The following is a 13,535-nucleotide window of genomic DNA, read 5'->3' as shown; positions in this document are numbered from 1 at the left end:
ACAATGTGGGATTAAAATGTCTGTTTTAGCACGTCAAACTGAAATGTAGTAGCTTTGTTTCTTGGAGATTTGGTTTGAAGTTTCTTTGTCAGAAATATTCAACACAGTGATCTCTGGAGTGGAAAGGAACTAGCTTTTCAGAGATATGAAGTTGGGTATATTATTTCCTCCTCACACAAGTCAGAAACTGGGTACAATCACATGAAATTTATTTCCAATTAGTCCTGACTTTGACACATTTAGAGTTAACTTACCTCAAGGTTGTTTTTTGAATGAAATGTTTGCAGATGTTTATCACATTTGTTTCTTGGTCCCTTTGCAAGCTCAGCAGCTGTGCACTTGCAAGCTAAGCCTTGTTTGCCTGAATATGCTGAGGGGTGTAGGGGCAGAACCAGCTCTAGCAAGTCTAATCTCCAGTAGGAATGTTTTGGGGAACTTGATACCCGGTGTTGCCATGGTGGCATTAGCTCATCTCCATATCATCCCTATGACTCCCATTTTTCTATCACACTCTCTGGACACATTAGGCCGCATTTCTACCACCCCTTTCCTATTATCCCCTTCTTATGACTCCTCTGAGGTCTGGGCATGGTCTCAAATGGAAGTTTGGTAAAACCAGATGTGAACTTTGTAAGATGGATTGGTGGTCCTGGAGTGATCGGTTTACAGTGTCAAGCTCTTCTGAATTGAAAGCCAAAGCAGATCTTATGAAATAGAGAAGAAAAATTACTTCATATTTTCCAGCTCAGGTCTAGTTCATTGCATGAGCATCAGCAAAGACAATCTACTTTACAAAGATAAAAGCCTGCATTTCCCAAAAGATTGTCTTTATCAAAGAAAATAGAAAAAAATGTGAGATATGCTTCATAGTAGATATGACCAAGGAATTAAAAAATAATGAGTGAAGTTAGTATTGCTGATAAATAAAAACACTGTTAAAAGTTTAGATTGCAAAATAGATAATAATGTTGTTTGTAATAAATGATATGCCAGGTAACACTAAATACTTTTATTTACTGCCTGTTGAACTTCACTCTTCAATGACGAACTTATAATATGAAGACTTCCACTAACCCCAGGTCAAATTAATTACTACCTCATCTGTGTTCATAGCACTACTACGGTTTGTTTTTTATCAGTGAATATATCATTGTGGTATCTTTATTTTATTTACTTGTTTATTTATGCATTTATTTAATAGAGTGAAGTGGTTACGGATGTGGACTCTGGAGTTAGACTGCCTGGATTGTAGTTCTGGTCCTGCCACCCTCCAGCTGTGTGACTTCATGCAGTTACTTAATGTGTTCTGTACCTGAGTTTCCTCACTTGTGAAATGGACAGGATAAGAGTACCTACCTCCTAGAGTACAATGAGAAATGTAGGAGTGAATATCCATAAGGACTAAGTGCCTGATGCTAAATATGTATTATTTAACATCCATATGAAAAATTTGTATATGCCAGAATCTATACCAGGGCCTGAGTCTGCACATATGGAAGAATCTCTATTCTCAAAGAATGTTTATGTTGGTGATCTAGACACTGAACAATTCAAAATCAGTGAATTCATTTATTCTATGAATATTCACTGATCAACTTTTATATGCCTGGCACTGTTCTAGATGGTAGGAACACAATAGTGAACTAGACAAAATTCCCTCACTGAGTTTCCATTCTGGTACATGTTAGGGCTATGATGCAGGTATGCAAAATATGTGGGAAGATAGAGATGGGACCTCTAACTCAGCCTGGGGTGGGGCTAAGAATGAGGGAAAGCTTCCTGGGTGAAACAGTTTAGCCAGGCAGAGAAGAGATTGAGGGGCTTGAGTTAGGCAAAGAAGCAGTAATGAGGTCACTGATATTTACCTCCTTAAAGCAAAAACTGTCTCATGAAGTTGCGAATTTCCTCTGTACAGATGGAATGACACTTTCCTTCAATTTAGGGAATACACCAGTGATTATTTCAACAATTTCTTGAAGTGGGGCTTTTCTGTTGATCTGAATATCTTGGGTGTAGATTCCCATGCTGTAGATTATCTTCTTTTCAAGGAACTTGTGCTCTGTCTTTTCTACATTTTGCATGATGTAGCCTTATTGTAACGATGGAGATATAGCTGAAATAGCATAGAAATTAGGTCCAGATGATTGGGATTCAAGCTTCAACTCTATCACTTGCTGGCTGGCTGGCTTTGTACTTCTTTGAGGCTCAGTTTATCTGTCTGTTGGGGCATTAATACTGAGGTATACCTAACAGAGCTGTGGTAAGGATTATATTTAAACATTTGTAAAAAGTGCTTTATAAGTTGCAAATCCCATATGGTGTATTATTAATTATATTCCTGAAGAACACACTGTTTTCAGTAACTGACAAAAGGTTCAGTGAGAAAATAGCATAAGGGTATTTTTATGGACAATTTATACCTCACAATTAGAATGAACATGCATTTACAACAACTATGTGATTACTTACCAGGTGCTGAGCTCTTTCTATACAATCCCACCTTGTCAGTATTATTACCAGAGGAGAGTAACATGCTCAAAGTTACATAGTGAGTAAGTGGGAGAAACAGGTGTCCAACTTGTTTATTTGACCTCATATCATGAATTTCTTTTCATAATGTAACCATGCCTCTTCAGGAGTCTTGGCAGGATCTGCTATATCCTGGTGAATCTTGCTGAATCCTGAGTATGTAAACCCTCTGAGCTTTATTGTTGTGCCATGTAATCCTTAAAAAGTGAGCTTCACAGTTCTTCAACCTCAGAGTTCTTTACTGGATTTTCAAAACAGCAAAGGGTCCAGGGTGGGGAAGATTAAAAATATGCTAGTAACACTTAAAAAAATTCTTTCTTCTGTATTTCCCTTATGTTACAAACTCCCTTTCCTCTTCTCTTCCCCCATTCTCTGAGAAATTTCCCCCACCTTTAACTCTATAAATCCAGTTTCCTTCTGTCCCTCCTTGTTTCTATCCAGTTTTACATGCAAAGCCAGAAAGAGTTGATCTTGGGAGAAAACAGGTGGGGAGCAAAAGAGATAGAATGGACCATTCCAGAAATCTTTTTAGCTAGCTGAAAAAGGAGAAAACCTAAACACTCATACATTAATTTTTTTCTTGTCAAAAATTAATATTAGGTAACATGAACTGTTATGACATTGCATAGACCTCATTTTAATGGAATGAGTTGAATAACATAATAACTGGTAAAATTTCAGCCACATCCTGAATTTGTCAGCAGAGCACTTGTATCCCTTTTTGCAGTCTGAGAAGGACAGGTAAGTCTGAGTTCACCTAAAACCTATATTTTCTAAATTCTGCTGACCCTCTGGTAAGATCCCATTGACTTTATGTCATGGCCAGCATTTATATTTGAAGTTAACCTTTCAAAGTGCAGTGTGCAGTGACATAATCTCCCTGTAGACCTTTACTGTAACACTTGCAGAGGTCTAATTTATCTTACTAAAAAAACAGAATTTTTAAGCTGATTAGCTCCATGTGTATGTTATTTCCACATCAAGTTGACCCACAATTATGTCTTTTAAAAAAATCCCAGAAGAGCAGTGTGGAAGCAAGTTGTGCTACTCTGGAAAGTAATAAACATTGTCATTGTCCTTTTCATATTGCTGATCATATTTGTAAAATTTAATGTCTAAACAATAAAAATGTTGCTAGAAATAATTGTGTTTTCAATTATCCCTCAATTTACCAAATTTTGTAATTTTTGGTGAAGGTGAATTATTAAGAAACCCATCATAACATGTATTTTGGGGACACCAATGGTCATGACAATATTTCCATACAGACTATTTTATTACACCTCTCAGTGTAGTAATTTTTTTCTAATTCACACCATTCCATTCTGTTTCCACATATTAGCACTATCTCTATTTTAGACATCTGTTAGTCGATATGAGTACAGGAATAAAAAAGAAATGTTCCCACCCTTGAAAACTTTAAATCTTACTGCAACAAACAGACAGTATATACAGTGGACTGGAGTTCAATGTGCTGAGTTTTACAGTATATAGGAACAGGTCACAAAAATAAAAATGTGGGGTCCTGGTCAGTGGGAGTGGGTGGATTAAGGGCTTAAGAACAATATCTGAAAAAGTTTATAAATCCAGGCATCAGTAATAGTAGCCACTATTTAAATTTCTTATTACACATGGAATTGTTAGTGTTTGGTTTTTGATTGGATTTTTTGGCAGAATCTGGAAATTCTCTAATTATATCTGGAAGTCAGGGTATTTGTTATAAGAGAATGTCATTGTGTTGTTTTATGCACTGTCTCAATTAAAGTAGCTCACCTTTTCTTATAAAGCACTGGAAGACCCTCAACAGAAACATAATAAACACATTTCCATTACACAGCACTCAGATCTCAAGAGTACCAACTACCATAACCGTTATAACAAAACTGTTAGAAAATTGAATAATCGTCCAAATGTTTGTCCACTCCCTAATTACTTAGCATTTTGCTTTCTGAAAATATCAACTCATGAAATATAACAATATACTTTGTTATGTTTTCTAAATTCAAGTGTCATGCCAACAGATGAACTTAATGGGAAGCCAACAATAACATTACAAAGAACAAGACATTTGATATTTTGGAAATCAATTTAGATACAAACCATGGGAAAAGAGAGAGAGTTAATTCCATATAAGTTATGTTTGTGAAAAATTAGTTACTTTGAAGAAATATTTTAAAAGTTCTTCCTGATGAGAAGGCAAACTCTTTTAAAGATATTGAAAAGATTCAAAGTATGTAAGAAAAACAAAACATGTAGTGATTAACCAACTATTAAAATATATTAAGAAATAAACATATATGATTAAAATTATACCATTGATATGAAATCTGAAACCTCAGTGATCTAACACACTGAGTTTGGCAATATTCATGTGCCTTCACAAACCTATAAAATGCTCTGGTGGAAACTGAAGAAAAAGAAACAGCTCTGTAATACTTGTAGCTAACATAAATAAATTTGCCAGATATTCTTATAATTTTTTTTTTACTGCTATCTAGTCACTTTAAATCTATACTCAGATTGTAGAAATAGGTACCTTTTTATTCTTATCACAAAACAGAGAACCCCATTTCAATTTTTCAGTACAGTTTTTGGAGGTTAGCTTCATAATTTTAGCAATGGACTTAGTGAATTTTGACAGTAATCTGAGCGATTCAGGCCTCTGAGAGAATACAGGCTCTCTGTATATGACAGTAAACAAAAACTTTGGAAGGATGTAGTGGATTCTTTTGAGAAAGACAATGTCAGGACTTGAGAAAAAGTTCATAATTTTCAACTTTGTTTCAAAGGAGGGACTTAAAAGGAAACTGTTGGATTATTGTAAGTGAGTCTAGTTTTCATGACACTTTGTTTCAACATCCCATCTATATCTACAGGACAAACCATGCAGAAAAAGAAGAATTATAGACCAAAATACATAAAGTCATTTTTTGAAAGCATCTTTTAGAAATGCTGCTGCTGCTAGTATAATAACAAAAAGCATAGGGAGTTTTCAAAGAAAAAGATATTTAGACAGTATGCCTTAACCTTTTAATAAGAAGAATGAAAATGGTTCAAACAATGAAATTATGTTTTCAATATGGGACATTATAGTCTAGCTAAGGGTAATAATCTTACTGATAGATTAAGTTTTATGACATTGACTCTGCTTTTGTTAAGTTTACAATCTCAAAGGGAAAATATGAAATCAAGCATCATCATATATGGAAAATAAATGTATACCATGATACAGAAATCTATGACCTTTCATTGTCTGTGCCTTCAGTATTTATGTTGAAGAGTTGAGATAAATATGATCATGATGAGAATGATGCTGCTGTTTTTATAATGAGAGGAAAAAAGAGGGCTATAAGTATCAGATACCCTGGAAAGTAATAGTTTGCCAAACTAAAAGTTTGTGTGTGTTTTGAAAGTTCAACATTATCTGATGATTTTAGATTCTTATTTCTGATTATTGAACTCACTATCTTTCTTGTGAATTTCAGTACACCTAGACACCCAACAGGGTTCTTATGTATTTTGTTGTTAGGGAGTCAAGTTTGTAATGGGTCCTGAATGCCATGGACTCAAAGATACAATATAAATGTAAAATATTTTTAAAATTATTGCTGCAATCCTCTTGGATACTTATTTCTGTCATTACCACGTGCCATTGCGTTCATTTTGGAAAACTTTTCACATATTCCTAAATGTGTGAGGAATGGCTTTCTCCAGTGTTGTGGCTACTAATTCTGAAACACAAATTCCCCCAAGATTTAACAGCGTAAAGCAACTGTTTTAAAACACAAAAACATATGGTATTCCCTGGGGGTCCAGTGATTAGGGTTCCATGCTTCCACAGCAGGGGGCCTGAATTTTATCCTTGATCTGGGAACTAAGATCCCATAAGCTGCGTGGTGCAGCCCAAAAAACCACACCATGACCAGGATATTGCATGTAATATTAAAAAGCTCTTTCACCAAGGACAAAAAAACCCTAACAATCAAAAAATCAACAAAACAAAACAGAATCCCTGAACAATTTGTGTATACTTAAAATCTTTTCCTGAATATTTATTTCCTCTTTAGTTTTAAAATTTATTTATCAATGTATGATAAAAACAAATAATTTTAGTATAAGTATTTATACACAGGTTAATGTAAGGAGAGAGGTCACTTATTTTCTGTCTGTATTGATTAGTATTACATTTAATTCCACATAAAAGAAACCTGTTTACAGTGATTTAAGCAATTAGAAGTTTTACCTTTCTGATGAAGCAAAAATTCCAGAGGTAGTCAGTCCAGAACCATTGTAACTATTTAAGGAAGTCATTAGCTTTCCAGGCTCCATTTGCTCTTTGCTCTGCTATTCTTGGCATATCACTTTGGTCTTTATGTTCAAAAGATGGTCATTCTACCTCTAGGCACTGCATCCAAGTTCCAGGTAAGAAGATAAGGGGGAGAATGAAAGGCAAAAATGTGCTTCCAGAACTTTGATTCAAACAACAGGCTTTGTAAGACCCAATCAGTTGACTTCAGTATATACTTCATTGGTCAGAACTGAGTCATACATTCACCTCTAGTCACATAGGCGACTGGGAGGTGGGCATTTTAAACCTAGCACATGTGCATCCCACATAAAATCAAACTTAGAGAAGAAAGGGGGAATAGGTGGTGAGTACACCCTCGTAATGTCTGCCTCTAGGTGAAGGCAGTGATATACAGAGTTAGGACATGAGTAGAATAAATGGGGAGAAAATGTTATGGAAGGTTTAAAAAAGAGATAAGTTAAAAGAATGGAGAAGTATTGGCTGATACTACCATTGTTCAGATAGAAGCAAAGATGGGACCTGTATGACTAATCTACAACCTAAAGAAATATTAACCATACAATAATTTGTGCTTTAATTATTTATTCTGTAATTTATCCTTTGAGAATGAGTGTACAGTGTTTTTAATAAAATAGTATGGAAATACAAAGATTCTTGTCATACTGGCTTAAATCATAATTGACCTTGAATACTCTGGAAAAAAGTTCTAAATTTTTTGAACATAAAGTTTTCCCCACTAAGGCAGTCTATATTTTCATGTATAATGTGGGTTTTATATACCCACACCTTGTGGGTATATATACCATGGGATTTTATTTTTATATTTTGACTCATCATAGCAGTTTTTACTGCCTGAGTACAACCAAAATCCAGCAACAACATTCAGGAGAAAAGCCATGAAACATAGAACACAACATTCTTACACAATTAATCTCTGACTCATAATTAGAATTTTGTAAAACTGTTGGGTTTTGTTTAAACTTTTAGAAACCACGGTCCCTCAGGCATTAAATATAGCGTACTTCTGTTGGCCTTTTAATACAATAAGACAGATAAAATAACAAAATTGTTTTTTATAAATACTAACATGTACACAATTTGCTTATATTCCATTGAGTCTGTTGAACCCAAACCAAGCACAAAATTCAGAGAACTCCAAAAGGAAAGACTAAGAATTTCTGATAACACTTTTAATAATATAACAGTTTGAAGGTGAAGGTATTTGGAAAGATTAATGGTTCTTAGGAAAGCACCCTGGAGGTTGGTATCAACACAACTTATTTGCAAACAGGTTATTTCATGTCTTAAACTCTGGTTTTCACTAGCTATGCTCTTTCATTAGAATCTGAACATACCTTTTCTCTCAACAACCATTTGGCTGAATGACTTATCCTTTGTTTTCATTTAGCTCCACCATGACTGGTCAAGGTACAAAATTGCAGCTTTAATCTGTCCCCTTTGCCCTCATAGGTCAGCAAGACTCTCATGATCTATCTGATCAGCAGTTACTATCAAGCTAGTGGCAGAATTTTGCAACTTATAATGAAATTAATTAAAGTGAAAAGAAATAAACTATTAGAGGATATATTAATCAATTTTGTGAACCACTTATTTACAAAGTTTAATTAAATGTTTTGTTTAAATGTTGCTCTATATTTCACATCTGAGAACTAACCAAATCCTATAAAATCTCATGAATATCTTAGTTGCAGTCAAGACAGAGAAGCATATTTCAGAAACGTTTTTGTAACATTGATTGCATTTGTGAACTCTAAGATGAAAAGCTAATTCTTCCTTGAAATAATTGTACTGCTGTAATAAGTAATGGACTCAAATCCATCCCAAATACTCCTATTTTATTTACAATTTAGAAGTGAATTTTTAAAAAGAGGCTAATAAAATAACACACAGGAAATATTTACAGAAATGAATAAATGAAGGACTTAAAATCCAATTGCAGCAGATAAGAGAAGGAATTTTGTGCATAATCATTACTTTTAAAAATATTTATTTCTAAATCCCATGCAACCTGACAGTTTTCATGCATAAGAATAACCATTAGATATGTTTAGTTCACTCATTCTAAAAACCCGTTGATTTTCAAGTACCTGAAATAAATTTGTTCATGTAAATTAACTTTGTGTTCCGTAAAATGCTTTATTTCTTACACACAGTAGACATTCAACACAAGTTTTTTGATGAAAAAAATAAAATTGTTGATTTAAAAAATACAAAACAACAACATATTTTATTGATATTAAAGGAGAATTTATAAGGTAATTGCTTCTTGTGCTCACATTGAACATAATTATTCCAAAATGAGGTTCTGGGTCCTCACTGCTCTAATAGTGCTTAGCCATATATGTAAATTAAAGAGTTAAAATGCATCATCATATTTTATGTAAGAAATGACTTGATTTTTTTAAAGGTCTCACACTAATACGTCATAAAAGTGCTTTAACTTTTTAGGCAATGTTTCTTGACGTGTTGTCTTGAACCACCTGCATCGGCATTATCTAAGAGCTTATTAAAATGGGAGACATAAATCGGGCTCTCTGGACTGGAACCGTGGGACTTGTTTTTTAGCAAGCACTCAGAAAATTCTTAAGCACCCTGGAGCATGATAACAACTGCTTTTTCACTTTCAGTAAAATTGGGACCTGATACTGACTGCACTGGAATCATCCAGGAGCTTACAGATAAACTGGTTCTACTTCAGGGTGGACCCCCAGGAGTCCTGGACCCCCAGGAGTCCTGGACCCCAGGAAGTTGGCCCTCCTCATTGTGTCCCTTAGTTATTTCTGAGAGATTCCTCATACTCTACATTCTACATGCAGAAAGGCAGAGTCCCTCATGATCTGTTTGGATTTTTCATCAGGCTGTTCTGCCCCATCACATAAGTGATGCCTCCTGGCTTACGACTGCTATCAAGCAGGAATAAGTGACTTCCCCTCCTCTTTACCACGTTCACAGTCTTGAAAGAGAACCTTTCCTTAGTTCTGCTATAAGAAGCTAACTTTTGAAACTTTATTAATAGGCTTAGGTTCACTTACATGGTAAGACATTTCACAAACAAATTCCCAGTCTGTCACTATCCTCAGAGCTCATTCACCAGTTCAGAAATCCCCCACACTCCGTATCCCCCACACTAACTCTCATCCTAGGAATACTCACTGGTCCAAGGTCCAGAGAGAAAGGAATTTCTTTTCTTCACCCAAATCCCTGCAGAAACATTCTCACTCTCTCCACTAAAATCAATAAAAGCTGCAGGTTCAGGGTTTAGAACTTCCACTCAATACAATTTATTTTACCAAACAGAACACTTAGGTCCCTGTGTGAAACATCTGCTTTCAGATCATTGTTTGTTTTCATTTTTCCCCAGGAAAAATGGGCAGATACTTGCTTTTTACTTTGAATAATTTAGGAGCCTATTAGGTGGTTTTCTCAGGATGAAGAAAGTGTTTCTCAAAGAAAAAATAAAAATATTTTACCTTATAGATAGAAATTTTGCAGCTTTTAAATCACAATCTTTTTTTTCTAGTCTCTACTTTTCATGACCTCAACATTTTTGTGCCAAATTTCAGACATGACACTCTGATATATATCATATGCTTAAGAGATTTTTCTGTTGCTTTAGTCCCCATAAGAATTCTGAAGGTGGAATAAATTACAGGTTTAACATTTCTTCTAACTATTCATATCTACAAAATGGCAGGATAATTAAAGAAAGATTGATGATAGTAAATTAAAAACCACATTTGGCTTATTTATTATTCTGGTGTTATTAGATTATTCGAAAACAGTATAATTTACATGACTGCACCTACAGATTTCAGTGATAATAAAGAAAATAGATTTATTATTGTTAATGAACCTTCATCTGAAATGTACCTGTGGCATACCAGTAAGTGTTAGTGGGTATTGGCTCTCTACTCCCCAAATGCTAGAGAGAGTGAGGAGATACTGATCACTCATACACTGCTAGTGGAAATGTAAAATGGTATAGTCACTGTGCAAAATAGTGTGGCAGTTTCTTGAAAAATGAAACATCTATCTACCATATGATCCAGCAATTGATTCCTATGCATATATCCTAAGTTCATGCAGAAACGTATACACAAATGTTTATAGCCTCTATTCATAATATCTCAAATCAGGAAACAACCCAGATGTCCTTAAATGAATGAATGATTAAATAAACTGTGGTACGTCTATACCATTAGAATACTACTTGGCAATAAAAAGGAAAAAATTACTGATACATTCAACAATTCAGAAGAATAATTGAAGAACTATGCGAGTGAACAAAGCCAAACCCCAAACAGTGACATATTTATGATTCTTTTTATATAACATTTTGAAATGAAAAAAATATCAAAATTGTGATTAGTTGTTGCCTGGGATCAATTACCGGTTGGGGGTGAAACAGAAGTAGGTGTGGCTATAAAAGTGTGACACGGTGGAAAAGTTGTGTGTCATGAGGTTATGGAAATGTACTGTATCACTGCCAACATCCTGGTTGTGATATTGTGTTTTAGTTTTGAAAGGTATTATCATTGAGGGAAACTGGGTAAAATGTACACAGGACCCTATTTCTTACAATTGTATGTAAACCTTCTGTTATCTCAAATTTAAAGGCTTAATTAAAAATACCACTGCTGGGGCCCCACTCGAGACTAATCAAAGCAAACTCTGAGGGTGAAGCCTGGTCACATCAATGGCCTCAGCTCCATCCTAAAAACATTTTTATTCTCAATCAGAGACACAACAACTTGGCCTTAATTATAGAGTTCTGACAGGCCCTCCCTCTTTCAAGGTTATTTCATTGACAACCAGTCTTAGAATCTTATGCCTATTGCACAATACATCCCATCCTACCCCACCTTTGATCACCTTCTGTAGGTTTTGCATGATTGCCACACTTGAACATGTTTCTCTTTAAGACTAAAGTTATTCTTTGACAACAGCTCATGTCAATGACCCTGCTTTGTCTCTGTCATGGCTCTTCTTGGGGTTTTAGATGTCAATCCCTTTTATTTTCCCTTAAGACAGATTTTTCTGGATTTTTCTGATTTCAAGTGTAAAGGCCCCATCTAGATTTCCCTTCTCACTGATTTGGCTTTCAAGTTGGTTGCTCATCTGCTTTTTTGCCCTATTGAGTCTCAACTCTGTCCCTCACTTTTCCCATCATCCTGTGTTGCTCATGTCTCAGCATTGTTTGGACCCTGACCTCATACACAATTCCTGACCACCCTATAAAATGTAGGTCTCCCATTGTTATTCTGTATTTTACCTTTTTGTTTGTTTACTTCCCAGCAGTTATTATAGTTTGTGGTTGTCTTTCTACTTTTCTTTTTCTGTCAGTCTAAATTATGAGTTTCATTTGAGTAGAGATTATATCTTTCCCACTGTTGTATTTATTGTACCTAGCACAATACCTGATACAAAGTTAGGGGCCACTTAATAAATAATGTTAAAAATGAATGAAATTATTCAAATAACATGTAAATAATTCAGTTCAGTTGCAAATAATATCTTCATAATGCTGAAAACCTTCCAATAATTAGGATCTACCTCTCTAGATTATGAATTAACATGATGTTTAGATAAAACTGCTTCTTTCATTTATTGGCTGTGGACCTAGGCAAGTTAACTAAACTTTCCAAACCTCTCTTTCCATTTTTTGTAAAGCTGGAGTGATGATTCCTATCACCAAGTGTTCTTGTGAAGGTTAAGTGAAATAATGTAATAATATAGGTATTGTGGTTATAATAGAGTAATTGTTCAATCAGGATTAGGACCCCTTCACCAACTCCTCGGTCTAACGCATTTGTTTGGACAGAAATATTGTATTTTTGGAAGTAGGCAAGTAGAAGAAAAAAATAAGTTCAGATCAGTGAAATTATTTTCAAAAGACATCCAGAATTTGTCTTGGAGTGTACAGTTGATTCACTCTTTAACTCTGTCTACATCTACAACTACAATTATTTTCAGCAAGAATTGATATATGTAATCATGTTCTTTAGAGGTTTCAGGGACCTTAATTATCTATTATGTTATGAAAATAAACTTACTGAGGTGAGAAAATTAAGTTTAGCAATACATTTTAAAAAGATTTAAAAAACATTTAAGAATTAAAATTGGGACAATTTAATCCAGGAATCTTACTATTCAACAAAGTTTGACTATTTCTTGTGTTTAAGAGGAGCATATCTCACTTGCTGTTACCTTTAGGTAATGCTTAAATTGGCTTTCTACCATAACATGATTTCTGCTAAACATAAATTTGAAGACATATTTTGGTTTTTGCCACATTTAGAACCTTGCTAGAATGTTATATTTGGTGGCATAGAGGATGTGTTTAAATATTACGGGGCTCTTTTTAGGTACTCTCCAAGAGAATTGAGTGACTAAAAACTCTTAGTCTTAAGGATTTTTGATGAGATTTTCTTAAGCTATGGTGGTCTTTGGTCATAATAATTAAATACAGTCACAGGATGTTGTTCCAAGATATATGGTTTCATATTTAAAAACTTAGACATTAATGATGAAATGGGGAAGTCTTTTTCTTCTAGACATTGGATTCACACACCAAAAGTGGATAATGATGAATATAAGACCCTTATTGAAATCTGAACTGAGTGCACTGTTTGGGAAATTCCTTCTTTTGAGTTCAGGTTTATTTAGTAGTAACTAC

This window comes from Lagenorhynchus albirostris, chromosome 17 (genome assembly GCF_949774975.1).
Source record: "Lagenorhynchus albirostris chromosome 17, mLagAlb1.1, whole genome shotgun sequence".
NCBI lineage: Eukaryota > Metazoa > Chordata > Mammalia > Artiodactyla > Delphinidae > Lagenorhynchus > Lagenorhynchus albirostris.
This window is presented reverse-complemented; position numbering follows the sequence as displayed.